We start from the raw sequence: 16,824 nt of genomic DNA on the forward strand, positions 1-16,824 counted from the left end.
TTTGAAAATTCCTCCTCCATCGTTGATTCCTTGGAAGTTCTGCCAAATTTTCCAATTCCTCATCACTAGAATCACCGCCATACGTTACAACACTACACGTATATTTTCAGTCCTTACTTCTTCCCTACGAACTCCATTTTCATTCCTTACTTCTTCCCTATGAACTCCAAGATTGACACCCCTTTGCGGTAGTCGCAGATCGGGTGTTGTAAGGTTGGTTAAACCCGCCACCAAAGCCTGAATTTGACGCTGGGTTTGCATTTGAGACTCTACTAGCCACTCAACCATGTCGAGAGTTCTTCGAACCACGTCGGAAGAAACTCTCTCACCACCATTAGAAGTCATCACACCAAGAGAAAACCTAGACTCTGAATACCAATTGGCGTAGCAGAAGTGTTGAATTGTAGATCACGTCTTACAATTCGATTGTTAGGCTTGAATCCACAAGAAACACTCTTGGAATATCAAGAACAAATAATTTAATTTTATGGAATTTTATTGATAATTGCATAAAAAAAATCCATTACAATGAGAGTGTCTTTATATATAATAGACACTAATTCACATAAATAACTTACCAGGGACACTTGATAGTTTATTATAGACTGCATTCTAAAAACATATAATTCTAACTACTAATAATAACTGCTAGTAGCTGAATTCTATTAGAAATTAGTCTGCAGATAACTGAATTCTGCCTGAATTCAGTCTTAACCTACATCATTGGGTATCCAACACCTTGGGGTAAGACTGGAATCAAACCAACGTAGTTCTGGGGCTGACTTTTATAGACGCTACGAGTGTGTAGTTGGTAGAATACGTGTGGTGGTATGGACATGTGTACTACTAGGATAAACGACCGTCCTCACAAATTTACGCGTGTGTGATGGTTCAAAGTATTATGTTGTTTGAGCTGGTGTAGGAAGAGTGTGGTTAAAGAGATAATAATGGTTTTGATTTGAGTGTTGCGCGCCGGATAAATGTCGATACCAATGATAGCAATGATGAAGGTAGTAGGTGGTAATGTCACGAGATGGAGTTGAGTGACAAGTCACTAGTAGTGAATTGTTGTCGGCGAGTTGCGCTTGTTGCTTGCATGTCTAGAGTCGAATAACGCGTTGGAGTGTTTGCTTGTGTCGTGTCACGTATATAGGATGTATTGTGAGGTGGTATGTCCGAGTTATGAGTTGGTGGAGTCTTCGTAGATGTCGGGATCGATTTCGAGTAGGAGGTCCCTTACACTGAGCATCAAAAACATTCACATCATTCATGCAAACCCGACAAGCAAGAGATCATTCACTATTCTGATAGCATCCGGGTTTGTTGTAGGCTTTTCAAGGAAAAAGCTATTCAATGATACTTCAATTATTAAACACATTACTTACTCGGGGCTATAACTTAAATATGTGGAACGCAGTGACTACATCTATTAATTCATTCGTCCTCAATTTTTCGTGGGATTCAAAGAAACATCGAAAGGTGGGAAACATATCGTATGGACCATGTCAACACATTAGTTTATATACATTTAATTACGAAAAGTGAACGGAGGTGTAGCTCAAACAAAAAAGAAAAAGAATAAAAGAAGGTACCTTCAAATTTGATCATTGAGGGTTCGACTCCCTCCATCTCCTACATAAAATCTTTTTAATAGAATTTTTTTTCCCATAATCTATTTATAATAGAATTTATTGAAATAATTTATTGAAATACACTGGTACATGCATGATGATCACACAGATTATTTTTCCCTCTCTAGTTCTCTATATATGAACTCTTTCTTAAAAAGAAAAGAGCCATTTTCTTTTTATTTACAGTTTTAACAAAACTCTTTCTACTACACAGAAGAAAGACAACGATGGACAGTGAGGGAAACAAAGACGAGTGCGAAGAAGTGTTTCTTGACGAACAAGACATCGTTAAAGAAATCCACATTGATGAAGAAGGTCTGCTCGACCCTTCACTCGTCTTATGTATACTTCATATTTAATTTCTCACTCGCCTTTATTTGTTATGATTAACTTTTGGTGCAGAACTTCCTGAAGTCGACGATGAATCAAATTCAGATGTTGAATCTGACTCAGATTCTGATTTTGGTACGCTCCATTAATATAATTATTTAACCGTGTAGTTGGAAAAATGCATGCAATGTGTTATTTGTTACTCATGGCGAAGTTTTGAGTTCAAATCAATTTAACTGAACTGCTTCTAATTGTGAGATTTCTCATTTTGAGTTTGAGTCCATCTCATTTTTTTTTTATCAATGGTTTTGATGCAAACATTGACTAATGAATGCCAACTGGCCAACTTAACACAAGGCGGTTCTTTTTCATCGACTACCTGCACTAATAGATATTGCATAATCTTGGTAGTTTGATTTTGCAAGGAAATTAGTTGCTCCTTTGGCTAATCAAAGGCATTAAATTTGTGGCAGAGGGATATGTGCAGTTGCTTGTAGTCCTACAGATTCAACATTGGTTCTTGGGGGAGGTAGTGGCACAGGAGCATTTCTGTGGAACATTAATCAAGGAGATCAGCGCCAAGTGATTATAGGTATATCAGTGATAATAAAATAACTATTAACAATTTAGTTGATCTAAGGTTCCAAATTTCTCTTTTACCGGCTTTCCCTTGACTAAAACTGAAGTACCAATTTTTTTTTTCTCCCGTGGGTTTTGGTTTTTGTTTTACCACTCTTTTTATATAATATCAAAATCAATTCCTGAATTCTAATCACGAAGGGACAAGGTTTTTCGCTAAAACATACTTTTCAAAATTTTGATGTCTGCAGCAGGGCACGATGATTCTGTTTCTAGTGTAGCCTTTAGTGCTGATGGGAAATTTCTTGCCTGTGGAACGGGTCAAGGGCGCGGTTCAAGTGTGGGACATATGTTCAAGTAGTCATAAGTGCACATTCGATGGTCCTGAAGATATTGAGGTGAGGTCCTGAAAGTAGGTTTGTTTGTTACATAATTTAAAAGAACATGATAGTTGAATTTGTAATATTGATCTATGTACTTAGTGGGTCAGGTGGCATCCAAGAGGCCACTTTGTGTTGGCTGGCTCCATGGATGATTTCACGGTTTGGTTGTGGGATATTGATGAAGATGCCTATCTATATCGTTTTTGGTCCACGAATGTGGTGTCACTTGTGGCGATTTTACCCCAGATGGTACTTTCATTACGTGTGTTGGGAAATGTTCTGTGTTTTGTTCTACACCTAAGGATGTATAGTTAAATCAGCTTTTGATAATGTTGCAGCTAGCACAATTTGTACAGGTTCTGATGACGCATCACTGCGAATATGGAATCCAGAAGATGGAAATAACATACATGTTGTTTAAGGTATGCATTTGGGTTATTGTATTGTATCTAAGGTCCCGACTCCGGTAATGTTAAGTATATGTATAGCACAAAAGTACTAGAATTTGGGAGGCCTTGAAGATACTTGTATCTCTTCTACCATACATTTTCTTTTAGGATGGACTTGGTATGAATGCAAGTTTAATAAAAGTATGCTGGACAAAATTCAAGTTAAAAATGTGATCTGGTGAATCTGACAAAATATCTCCCCCATCTGTTGAATTCCGAGTAAAACTTATACTAGCACATGATGGCACCGTATTCCCCTCAAAGCCTAGCACATAATAATTAGTCAAAGTTCGCTATGCTATGCTATGCTATGCAATCTTTTGAATGCGAAGCAGACCCTTAGAGACATCAAATCGACGGGCCGGGGTTTCAATGTGATATCATTGAATAAGGAACACTTTGTAAACTAAGTAGCTATTAATTTTTGAATTTTAACTGTATTTGGTGCCTTTCATTATTATGCTGTTTTTGTTAGTATCCTCACCTACTTAGCTTAAAACGATGTGAAGGAACTAAATTTACTGGAGGTTTACTGAAGTAGTCAAATTCTGGGTGGTCCGTGATATAGAAAAGTATTTTAGATTCTCAGTTAGCAGTAGTGTTATATATATCATATGTACATGACCAAATCATCTTATATGATATTAATCAAGTTCTACTTGGAGCTACTTTTAGATTCTTTATATCATTTTCACTTCTCAGATTGGTTTTGTCATAGTTTGGGAGACACTTTCGATGGACAGATAAAGATGATAAGAATAGGCTGTTTATAACTTGTGAGGCAGATTTGTTTTGGACACCTTTAAATATTGGTATTGAATACCTTGTTTATGCAGCATTTCCGTGCCTGCAAAAACTGTTTCAACTTCTGTTAATATGGCCAGAGGCATTAACTTGAATGATGTGCTAATGATCGTCAAGTGTCCTTGTTGTCGTACTTCAACCGAATTATCTGGGGTTGACTATGGATACTTGTCAACTGAAGGGATTTTCTATTAAATAATTAGCTCTCTTCGAACCTTCCTCCGTCAGAGTCACTGTCTCACGATAATCTGTAACTGTTCAACCAATGCCCAAGACTCAAGCCAAAGAGTCTTTCTCTATTATTGAGATGGGGTTAGCTTGTCCAGGGACCATATAAATTTACACTGTTCAGGATTTTCCACTCTATATTTTACTAGAAGCACAACCAAGCTGGAATTATGCTTATGGTGTTGATGTTAACAGACCAATGAACAGCTAATCAGTAATCGCATGTCTTAATAATTTGATATTTTAAGCATGTTTACATAACTGTTTTGGGTTCTCTATATTTTCTTTTCCTCCAGGTCATTCGTATCACACTAAGGGACTCACGTGCTTGATGATAACTCCTGATTCTGCTCTTGCTATTACTGGTTCATCGGATTGTTCTGTCCGTATAGTAAACATACGGACGGGGAAGGTCTGGATCCTTTTCTCTACCCCTTTTACCTTTTAGGTTTATGATTTCTTTTCTGCCTTATCTTCCTCTGCTTATGTTGGTGAATATTTAGGTATCAAAAAACATTTTGCTAGAACATTTTTTTATTGACGTCTAAATATATCTACAGTTTTACTGAAGTCCTAATATTAAGAAGTCCCTAGAACATTTTGCTATTGGTTGTGAAAACTGAAGATATGACTATATATACAGTTCAAGGACATGAGTTTACCAATGGCTCTCAGCATCTCAGGTTGCTTAAGTTTCAAGAGTTTAGCATTTGGTGTTTACTTTTGGTTCCTGGTTTAGTTTGATTTTGATTTTGTAATGCAGTGTCTAAATCCTTACCTCCACTTGGTCAATACTTCAATTTTTCCAATATGTACTAAGAAATGTAAGGCTCTAGTTACTAAAAAGTCACGTTTAAGAGAAGCTAATCTGCAAACAAAAAGCAAGAAGAAACATGAAACATTAAGAATTATATAGTATGGAAGGAAAATCACTATTGTTGGAAAGGCTCGGGATAAAGGTTAGGTGGTTGTTTTGCACGAATGGTTTACCTAAGAATAGGGTACTATATGAGGGCATACACTCTATATGTCTTATGCTATAGGCTAGGAACTAAGGTTGGCTTAGTAGCTGAGCTCTTGAAGGGGGACATCCCAACCTACCCTATGTGTTTTCACCTTGAGAAGAGTTGAGTTTCAGTTTCAAGGTCGTACTAGGTTCTCCCAATTTTAAATTTTATTGTTACATTCGCAAAGGCTCCCTCAATTATTAGAATATATAGATTAATCCGTAATTGGGACAGAATGCAACAGATGGTCTAATTTTATATTTGCTTTTTTATCAATAATATATCAAGATTAAGTTTTTTTTTTTTTTTTTTTTTTTTTTTTTTAAGTTGTCGAAGCTGCTTACAAAACAAAGACCACTCCTCCCATTGTGGTAAAGATGAACGGATGGAACAGCCACAATTATATCTCATTCCCTCAAACAAGTGAATCCCAATTACACGAAAATACATGGAAATGTACACCCTTAAAAGTAGGACAAGCACATGCCCATTGAAGAGTTCTTCTTTAAGTTCTTTTATCCCTCCACTGTTTGTCATTTGATCTCATCTTATGTTCTAACTTATCAATACAATTATCGAAAGCAAAAGACCTGAATGCTACACATGATTAACACAATTCATCCCCGATCATACACAAATATAACTTGTAAACTTAAATGAACCATATACTATACTTTGATGAAAAAGTCAACTACAACAGAGTAAAGTACTATTGGAAACCATCATAAATCGCAGAATTATCATCGTTCAGGAATCTAATATCCATTCAGGCCACTGCCAGGAATCGTTGGATAGTTGAAAGTGTGCATGCATTCAAAGTACTCAGTAGTAGCTGAGAGGTTGTAGCATTCTGTTAACATAGACTTATAAGATAAATCTTGCACAAAATGGTGGTGACTACGGAGGTGTTATAGGGTCCAACAGTTAGTTACATAGAATCTGGGCTCACTTGGTCATGCTGCCGATGCTGACACTGTCTCATCATGGAATGTTAGCAACAGCCTTTTCGTGTGTAGAAGTTTTACTTGTGCTAGTTTCTCAAATTCCTGAACTCTCATATTACTTGTGCTAGTGGTCTATCACCTCTTTTATTTATTTATTTATTTAATTTGTAGTTTGTTTAAGATCAACTCTCAAGTCTCATCTGTCTGTATCTCTTTGTGATCCATATGATCTAGATTACTTGTTTAGTACGAATTAATGGATTAAATAGTCTCTAAAGTGAAATGCGCTAAATGTTCATGTTGTGATCTTTATATAGGTAGTCAATTCTTTGATTTCTCATGAGGACCTTATTCAATGTGTTGGACTTTCACCAAGGTATTGAAAGTACCTTGAAGTACTTTACATAATTTCTTAGAGAATAAAAGCATGAAATGTCTTCCACACGCTGTTCTCTCTAATTCCTCTTTGTTTGCTTTGCATTAGTGTCTTTGCCGCCTTAACAATTATCTCAGAAAAAATCTCTTCTGCTTTTGTCCAAATATAAGTATATAACTAAACCCATAATGTTTTTTAGTAAAGTTCTCTTTCAACAATTTTTTGGGTGGTAACTTAAATGTTGACATTTTGCTCAAGCACAACATATTTAGATCGGGATAGGTTAATTACAAAATATAAGCGAAAGAAGAATAATGATCCCACATGTTTGTATTCAGTGCAGGTGTGCGTTGTTGAGGATATGATAGTTGTTATATCTATTTAGGCACTTTGTTGATAGGACATTACAAGATAAGTCTTGCAATGCCCTATTCAGCTGAGGCTTCAATCTCAAAATAATTCTAACAGCTATTTTCATCATGGATGATTGGATGTGCTCTCATGTACGAGCATATGCCTATGTATGCCTCAGCCTTGGTTTCATTTTGAACTTGCAGATATATCTGTTTTTTTGTGCAGGTTACCTTTGGTTGCAACAGGAGGTGGGAAAGAACTCATAATTTGGGAAATAACTCATAGTTTGTTTCGTGTGGTCTTTGAGGTTGGTTACTTAGTATCAATTTGTCAATTGCACTTGTTTTCTTTATATAATTTTTTGCAAACTTGGTGGAGTACCACGTCATTTGGCTTTTAGCATTCGGTGTAGCTAGAATGTATGCAACTCATTTAGGAGTTTAAGAATATCCTTTCAGTTAAGTTACTCTCCTATCATACCCCTTCATAGCTAAGGCCTTGATGAGTTGTCATGTTCTCTTTAAAAGGGATATACTGGTCTAAACATCATAAATTGTATCATATGCTATAAACACTAGAGCAATTATTTAAACCTAATTATGCCAAATGGAACCTAAATGTGAAAGTTACAAACTCTTTTAATGAATACCTGTTTTTTTGTCACAGGCTCATGTAAGTTGCCTGGTATGGTTGGGCGCATCACAGTACATTGCTACTGGCTGTGCTGATGGGAAAATATTAATAATTGACAGCTTATCTGGATGTCTTGTAAAGACGTTCAGCAATCATTCCAAGACCATTCTGTCTCTGTCTATTTCTTCCAATGGGAAGTTTCTTGTCTCCGGTTCAGAAGATAAACAAGTGCTAGTGTTTGACATTGCTGAATTCAGTTAGTTAAAGGAGGCATATATACATTTAGATAAATGAAGCAATTTTGTCCTTTTACTGTTCTGTTATTTCTTGATTACAGTATGTTGATATATATACAAGTAAATCAAAGGATAATTCATGCTGCGTCAAAATGGTATGTACTTGAGTACAAGTAAAACTTACAGTTGAAAGTTTGATCAGTCACCGTTAATGGTGGCTTAGGTCTAGGACAAGATGTGAATCTGTGCTAAATGGGTACTGTACGTTGTAAATAGAATGACATCTTTGCAGTTTGTACCCGACACTTTATATAGACACCTAATGAGGGCATCAAGTTTAACCATTTCTAATGTGCCTACATCCCTATATAAAAAGCATTTTTCTGTTGTAGTGCTACATGGACAATCGAAGTGAAAAAGAGAGGAAAATGTGAATTTATCAAGTTTCCTGGGTGGTTATCGTCTCGACAGTAGAGGTATGCTAGTGTATAAGAACTCCTTAATCTGATGTGCCCAGCTAATCCTTATCTAAATAAGACTTGGATGGAAATAGCAAGTTAAAGAAACGAAGTGTCACAGGGCAAACATTATCTTCTTTCTCATTTTTTAACTTTATTGCTTCGACAGGTCAGCTTCTTTTTTTTTTTTTTTGACCATGCCTATTTTTCGGAGAATTCTATTTTCTATGGATCATGAGTTTGCAATAACGGTTGGAGTTTTTGGCAAAACCTAACACTCAGAAAATACACGAAAATACACAATAACAAAGAGAGAAACTCAATCTTAATAGCTATCAAGATTGAGAGATAACCTTTACAGAGATACAACCCTGTAAAGAGAGAGGAGTGATCTAGTAAGGTGAGAGACTGCAAGGAGTGATTGTAATCTTCCTTCCCACTTTATAAAGGACTAGCTTTTTAGGAAGTAGGCACCATTGGTCGAACCACGTTATATCTTTGTGTTGTGGTTTGCTTTTACTGCTTTACATTATTATCTGTTGTTAATAGTTGTTTAGCGAGTTGGGCATGTTAGTTTGGTTGTAGGAAATATTTAGATTATTGATTGGAGTTGAATTGTATTCAAATATAAATTATCTGTATAGTGGGGAATCGATTGGTATTGGTATTATTGATCCGGCCATTTGTGCTGCTAAGATTATAAAAAGAGTCCGGTTCCTCTATAACCGGGTACAAAGATGGAATCTCTGTAACTGTTATAAATTTTGTGCCACCTGTCTACTTTAACAGCCCATAACTTCCGTTAGTTTCTCTTCTTATTTCATGTATTTTTTTTTTCTTTTTAATATCTAACTAAAAAAACCCATTTCATTTCATTTTTTTTTTTCTCCTTTTAATATCTAACTAAAAAAACCTCACGTATCATAAGTTCATAATTTAAATAATAATAAAAAAAAAACACCCTGACCCATCTCAGCAGGGGAGGATCCAAGGGGCGGGGTGGGTCGCGATCGATGTTTATGATTCTGAACGGAATATCGGAATTCCGCCCAATATTTTGGTTTTTCAAAAAATCGGAAAAAACAACATAGGATCAAAATATTGATGATTTGGAAATTATTCGAAATTTTGAATATGACATGGGTCGAAATATTATGAATTACGGTTTTTGGATTTGTCAGAATTCCGATAATTCCGAAATCCCAAACTATGGTCAGAGAACACCCAACTTTTCAAACCCGATGATCAAATGACTAGTATGGTTTGTCTTGACCTAAAAATGACATGAATCCTAAAAAAAAAAAAAATATATGAATGGGGCCGTGGGGTGGAGGTTAACCGGATTTAGAGGAAAAAGAAAAAATGTTAAGTCACTAAGATGGAGGGGCGGATCTAGGATTGCCATTCAAAGGGGCTGCTACAACTAACATACGCTATAAATGTTTTCTTCTTCGACGGAAAAGTTGGGTGTGATGCAGCTCAGCTAGGGGTGCAGTCGGATATCCAAAAATCCAAATCCGATTTGTATTCGTATTTGTATTCGAAAAATAAGATATTATCCGAAAATTTCAGATATTGAATTCGGATTAGGATAAATTTTTCTATTCGAAGAAGTTTCGGATACTGATCTTGGATTCAAGTGATATCCGTCGGATAATATCCTATCCGATTTCTTATAACATAAATGTAATATTTCATTCTTATATACTGGCACACTTACTTAACTACTTAAGTATTATTATAAAATCTGGTCCATTATCCCAATAACAGTAACTATTAATGCCAGGGTTTTAGAAAGAGAAAGTGTGAAATTCTAGGTTCATTCAATACGCCAGTACACCACTCCGTCCTCTTCTTCCTCAAGTTCTGAACTTCTGGAAGGCAACACCACCACCACGGCTCACAAGAGCATCTCTTTTCTCCAGCTCTTTTCTCTATCTCCCCGTGCGAATCAAATACACCCACATTTTCTTCCTCTATCAAATTATCAACCTATTAGTAGCAAGAACAAGAACAAGAACAAAAACAAGAACAAGAACAAGCAAGTCTGGATCTAGTTTAACGATGAATCCTTCCAAATGTTTTTTAAAATAAAACTATGATACCACCACCACCAGCATATTCAATAATAATTTAGTAATTGTTATTGAATATGATAATTGTTACTACTTGCTGAAAGTGGAGGTGGTAATTGCTTTTATGTTGTTAATAATTTAGTTTTCTTATTTGAATGAATAGACAGATCTAACTTTGGAGTTTTATTAATTTTAATCTTATTTTGAGTTTTTGTGATATTTTTTATCAGATCGGATATTATCCGATTCGGACCGGATATTATCTAATTCGGACATCGGATTTGGATCGGATTCGGATTCGGATATGAGCGCATAAGTTCGGATTCGGATACATCCATATACGAATCCGAACCTATTCGTCTGCACCTCTAGCTGCAGCCATAGTTCGGGATTTCAGAATTATCGGAATTCCGCCTAATCCAAAAAATGAAATTCATAATATTTCGACCCATGTCATATTCGGAATTTCGATTAATTTCAAAATCATCAATATATGACCCTGTTGGTTTTTACCGTTTTTTGAAAAACTGAAATATTGGGTACTGAAATATTGGACAGAATTTCAATATTCTATTTCGAATCATGAACACTGGTTGCAGCCCACCTCCCCCTAGGGGTGATAATTTGGCCCTCAGACCCTCAACCCGCCCGATCCGATTTAAAAAGTTGCATGTTTAAGCCCTCAAAAGTTGGCCCTAACAGATTTGAGGGGCGGGCCGGCCCAACCCTCATGTTTATAGGGGGCGGGGCTAGGGCCTAGATTCTGAAGCATGAGCCCGGCCCTCATTAAGCCCTCACTTGGCCCTCTTACGTTTTCTTGTTATTTTACATTATATTTATGTATTATAATCTAATTATCTAAGTTGTGTAAAACAAAAATCACTAAATTAGTTTTCAATAGAGAATAAATTATAATATAACATAACATATGCGTTTTTTGTAATTGATTTAATGATATGTATATAAGTCATACATAAAAGCAAATCCAACCTAACAAGTAACAACATAGTTAAGTATGAAAAATATAGATGTTTTAAGAATATCATCTCTTCCACCATCTCTATCTATTATTATTATTTTCTAAATACATAACAATTGGTTTTGTATACTTAGTTAAAATTGATATATATAATCAAAGTATGATAAAAATAAATAAAAAATCACAAAAAAAAAAAATTAGTCAAGTATAATTAGATCGGGCCCGACCCGGCCCTTATTTGGCCCTAAAAAATGAGGGTCGAGTTAAGGGCTTGAGTTTTCATGTTTGACCCTACTCGACTTGGCCCTCAATACAAAATAGGGGCGGGCTGACCCGGCCCTCAATCACGAGGGCTTTTATGGTTTGAGGAGCGGGCTAGCCCGGCCCAACCCTTTTATCGCCCCTACCTCCGCCCCCCTTGGATCCGCCCCTGCTGAGATGGGTCGTTTATTTATTTAAGTTATGAACTTTTTTTTAGTTAGATATTAAAAGGAGAAAAAAATGAAAATATAAGGGAAACTAACGGAAGGTATGGGGCTGTTAAAGTAGACAGGTGGCACAAAATATATAATAGTTGATTCTGAGATTCCATCTCCGCATCCGGGTTATAGAGGAACCAGACTTATAAAAATGTTGCCAGACATGCAGAAATGAGAACCCACTTATCCACGCAAGCGAGGCGATCCAAAGATTTCAACTATCTCCTGGCTTAACAACGATAGCAAGAGTCTTGAACAAAAAAATAATAGATACATTCCAAAGAAGCAATTGAAACACCGCATTCACAAGTAGCTAAATATATACCGATTCATCAAAATATCTAATCAAGTTCGACTACAAATCTATTTAAAAAGTAAAACTATTTAAACGGTATTTTACGGTCTTTGGGGCCAAAATCATTTCTTTCCACAATTTCGATTCTAACAAGCACCAAAATTCAAATCCAAAGAAGAAAAACAGTACATCTCGACACGACGACACATTAACACATAACATACAAAATTTCATAACCAACGAACCATATTAACATTTCAATTTTCAAACAACAATTTTCACATATCTAAAGTCTACATTCCACCAAATCAAGTAATACAATTTAAGGACCCGACTTGTCTGCATCTTATCGATAACTGTCATTCAAGTGAAATAAATTTAGGAGTCACTGAAATGCTATTGTAATTGAATGTGGTGTAGCTCAATCCATGGCCAAAAGCAAAGATGGCATTTCCGTTGTAGAACTAACTTATATGTTCATCCAAGATAACTTTTTGCAGTATCTGGTCTGAGTTGCATTGAAGTTATAGTGGATATATATGAAAAAATAATTCCACTAAAATGAATGCCAAAATGTGCAACTCAAAGCGACACGAACATGTGGACAAGGGGTGGTTTTATCACTTGTGTGTTGGCTCTGTATTTGTCCTTCTGTTCATCAACACGCTTACACGCGAAAATGAACCACTCGACTTCACTTAACTCATTCGTCCCGTTCTTCAACCTCAACCACAAACACCATTCTTACAACAAACGCTCAAATGTTAGTTATATCCTGAATTCTCTTGAATCTGATCACACCATCTCCCAAGCACCAATGTTCTTAAAAACGAATCAAAGAAAGGAGAAAATTAAATGAGAAAACGAATTTAAATGTAATGCAAGTTTGATGTTGTTAAGACTTTCCTGAGAAACTAGTGGTGATAAACTCTTTGACTGTTACAGGGATGGAAGAATGAAGGGGCTCTTTACAGGCGTGGCACCTCAAGGGTTTTATTGTTCGGTCACTATTAAGGGTTAAATGTTTGACAAAATTTTAAAATTTTAAATGTTCACATGATGACAAAATTTAGGTTTCGGTTTTTTTTTTTGGTCAAAAACTCAAAATGCATGTACCAGTGTATTTCAATAAATTCTATTATAAATAGATTATCGGAAAAAAAAAAAAAAAATCTATTAAAAACTTTTATGTAGGAGATGGAGGGAGTCGAACCCTCAGTGATCAAATTAGAAGTTGCCTTCTTTCTTTTTCTTTTTTTTTGTTTGAGCTACACCTCCGTTCGATTTTCGTAATTAATTGTATATAAACCAATGTGTTGACGTCAGATTCACACTCCATGGCCCATACGATATGTTTTCCACTTTTCCCCCACATTTCGATGTTTTTTTGAATTCCATGAAAAATTGAGGACGAATGAGCGTAGCATGTCATCCACATATTTAAGCTATAGCTCCGAGTAAGTAATGTGTTTAATAATTGAAGTATCCTTGTATAGTTTTTTCCTTGAAAAGCCTACAACAAACCCAATGCTATCAGAATAGTGAATGATCTCTTGCTCGTCGAGTTTGCATGAATGATATGAATGTTTTTGACGCTCAGTGTAAAGGACGAGTTTGCATGAATGATATGAATGTTTTTGACGCTCAGTGTAAAGGACTTCCTACTCCAAATTGATCCCGATATCTATTTTTGACGCTCAGTGTAAGGGACCTCCTACTCCAAATTGATCCCGACATCCACGAAGACTCGACCAACTCATATCGACTCCAAACATACCACTTCACAATACATTCTATACACGTGACGCGCATACAAGCAAACACTCCGCCAACGCTATTCGACTCTAGACATGCAAGCAGTCGCACACTCGCCGACGACAATTCACTACTGGTGATCTGTCACTTGACTCCATCTCGTGACATTACCACCTGCTACATTCATCACTGCTATCATTGGTATCATACCTTTATCCGCTGCAACACTCAAATCACTACCATCATTACCTCTTTAACCACACTCTTCCTATACCAGTTCAAACAACATAATACTTGGAACTAACCATCACACACGTGCAGCTTGTGAGGACGTGTCGCTCATCCTAGTAGTACACATGCCCATACTACCACACGCATTCTACCAACTACACACTTGCAGCGCCTATAAAAGTCACCTCTAGAACTACGTTGGTTTGATTCCAGTCTCACCCCAATGTGCTGGATATATAGACATTTTCTTCTCATAAAAAGACATGACCACCCACCAAAACACTCCCATTTTTATATTAGAGCTAAGCCATAAATTTTAGATTAGAGCTAAGTTGGTGTAATGCCATGTTAATACCCTAAGATAAAAATAGACATTTACACTTTGTCAGATCAAAGGTATTGGGCCATAAATTCTTGCGATGAATCTACAAGATTTATGTTGACTAGTAAATGAATTGAATCAACGAGGAATAGAGAACGTTAAGATCAAGTACTCACATTTATGGAAGTTCCTTATGGAATTTGTTGCTCGCCTTCCACTCGGTTTTAGTAGTGTGTCTTTGAGACTATAGAAGATGTGTCATTGACAGAGAAGTCAAGGTATGAGTGTATGACACTACTCGACCACGTGTTAATATTTTTAGTTATCTATGTCCAAACTCGCCCTACATGCTTGGGCGAGTTCAAAGGTTTCCATCCGATCACTAGACTGCTGGGCAACCTGGGAAAATCCTTTCCAGTTTTCACAAAATAAAGAATGAGAAATAACCCGAGAAGATAAAAATATCACTCAATACACTAGAATAAATTGACGTGAGCAAATATCGTCAACCCGATATTCCAGCCCAAATCAAATACCATTAATACTTAGTAGTTGAGAATGCTCCCAGTGACCCACGTCAGCCCCTTTTTCTCTCGAGATCCATTACATCAAATTTTTCATAAAAAAAAGAATTCTACGCCTTTTTTTGGCGATTTCAATTGTTCGTAATCCAAAATAGATAAAAACCTCTTTCCATGTTTTTTTTTTCAATTCTACAAAACACTCCCAACTATCCAAAAAACAAATTCATCTCTTCAAACCCTCTCTCTTATTCTTCTCTTCTTCAAGTAGTTAGATTTAAAAGATACTCCAAGTCTTTAGTTATGTTCTTCTCTCAACTGAAAGAAGCGACCAATACAGAGAGTATGGCAAAGAAAAAGAATGGGGAAGATTCAGCATGTAGCCAGAAAGCAGAAATCGATGGAGACAGAAAAGAGTCCAATTTCATTCAACTTCGCATGGAGTTGTTGACGAGTTTTTCTAGCCGTGATAAAAGCGAAGTTACTTTTAGAAAGAAGAAGAAAGGCATGATTTTCTATCTCTGAGCTGTTTATCATTTTTGTAATTTTTCAACAAAAGCGTAGATTGTGCATAACATACTATAAAAATCTTCATTCAGTTGAAGAAACAACTACCGAGCATCTATGTTTTATTGTTTTTGTAGTTGTGTAGTGGTCGGTTTATTGCATACAAAGCGGACTCAAATGCAGTCCCGAATAACAAAGAAATAAGAGGCTTTGGCTGGAATCACATGGTCTCTTTTTTCAGTGGCCCCATCTTCTCATTCTTCTTATTTTCCAAACCACCATTATCAACAACAACAACATAGTGTGAAGAAGATCGATTCAACTCAAATGGGCGAAGAAAATAATAATAAAGTAGTGATCTTTACCTTTTTTTTACTTTGCTTTGTTTTCAAGTTTATGGATGATTCCTGATTTATGCTACAATTGCAGGAAATAAATTCAGTTTTTGTTGATGGGAATGATCAAGTTACGGGCCATATTATATCTACTACTATTGGATGAAAAAATGGTGAACCCAAGCAGGTGGGCAATTACTTGATTAACATGTTTTTATACTCTCTGTTTAAGATTTAACAATTGATGCTTCTTCTACGCACTATCGCCTACATGGCGAGCGTGTTGTGGGGACTGGATCTTTTGGTATTGTCTTCCGTAAGCAAGTATTACTTATGTTCACTATGGCTCCATTGTACATGCCTCATTTTGGTCTAAAGTCGGTTTCTTTACCTGCTAGGCAAAATGTTTGGAAGCCGGAGAGATCGTGGGCTATAAAGAAGGTTTTACAGACAAGCGTTATAAGAACCGTGGAGCTGCAAATGATCGCGCTCAATGGATCACCCAAATGTGGTCTCTCTCAAACACCGTTTCTTTTCCACGACAGCTAAAAATGAGATTTTCCTCAATTTAGTAATGGAGTACGCCCCAAAACCGTATATCGGGTTCGAGACACTATAGCAATGTAAATCGAGGATGCCCCTCATATACGTGAAGCTTTATAATGATCGTATATGCATGACCTTATTTCCATGGAACTATCTCTCGACTTTGTCTATTACTAATTAAACCCTTATTATGCAGATATTTAGGGGGTTGGCTTATATTCAGATCTTGTTCATGGAGTTTCTCACAAGGATGTGAAGCCTCGTAATCTTCCGTATACATTTCTCTTCAAAAATTTATATTCACTAGAGAGACTATGTCGTTTATCCTACAAGCTATGCTTTACGCCTTAGTGCTCTCTCTTATTTG

General features: G+C 36.3%; 2 pseudogenes across 1 annotated transcript; both read left to right on the plus strand.

Annotated features, from left to right (window-relative positions):
• The first annotated feature begins 2,292 nt into the window (after positions 1-2,292).
• Positions 2,293-8,030, plus strand: LOC147495148 (uncharacterized; annotated as a pseudogene). Its single transcript, XR_015199548.1, has 9 exons — positions 2,293-2,321; positions 2,435-2,553; positions 2,795-2,938; positions 3,023-3,172; positions 3,262-3,345; positions 4,701-4,816; positions 6,673-6,731; positions 7,311-7,392; positions 7,752-8,030. The product of XR_015199548.1 is annotated as an uncharacterized LOC147495148 (transcript).
• A 7,960-nt stretch (positions 8,031-15,990) lies between these two features.
• LOC147495149 (shaggy-related protein kinase eta pseudogene) lies at positions 15,991-16,808 on the plus strand (annotated as a pseudogene).
• The last annotated feature ends 16 nt before the right edge of the window (positions 16,809-16,824 follow it).

This window comes from Coptis chinensis, chromosome 6 (genome assembly GCF_015680905.1).
Source record: "Coptis chinensis isolate HL-2020 chromosome 6, ASM1568090v1, whole genome shotgun sequence".
Taxonomy (NCBI): domain Eukaryota; kingdom Viridiplantae; phylum Streptophyta; class Magnoliopsida; order Ranunculales; family Ranunculaceae; genus Coptis; species Coptis chinensis.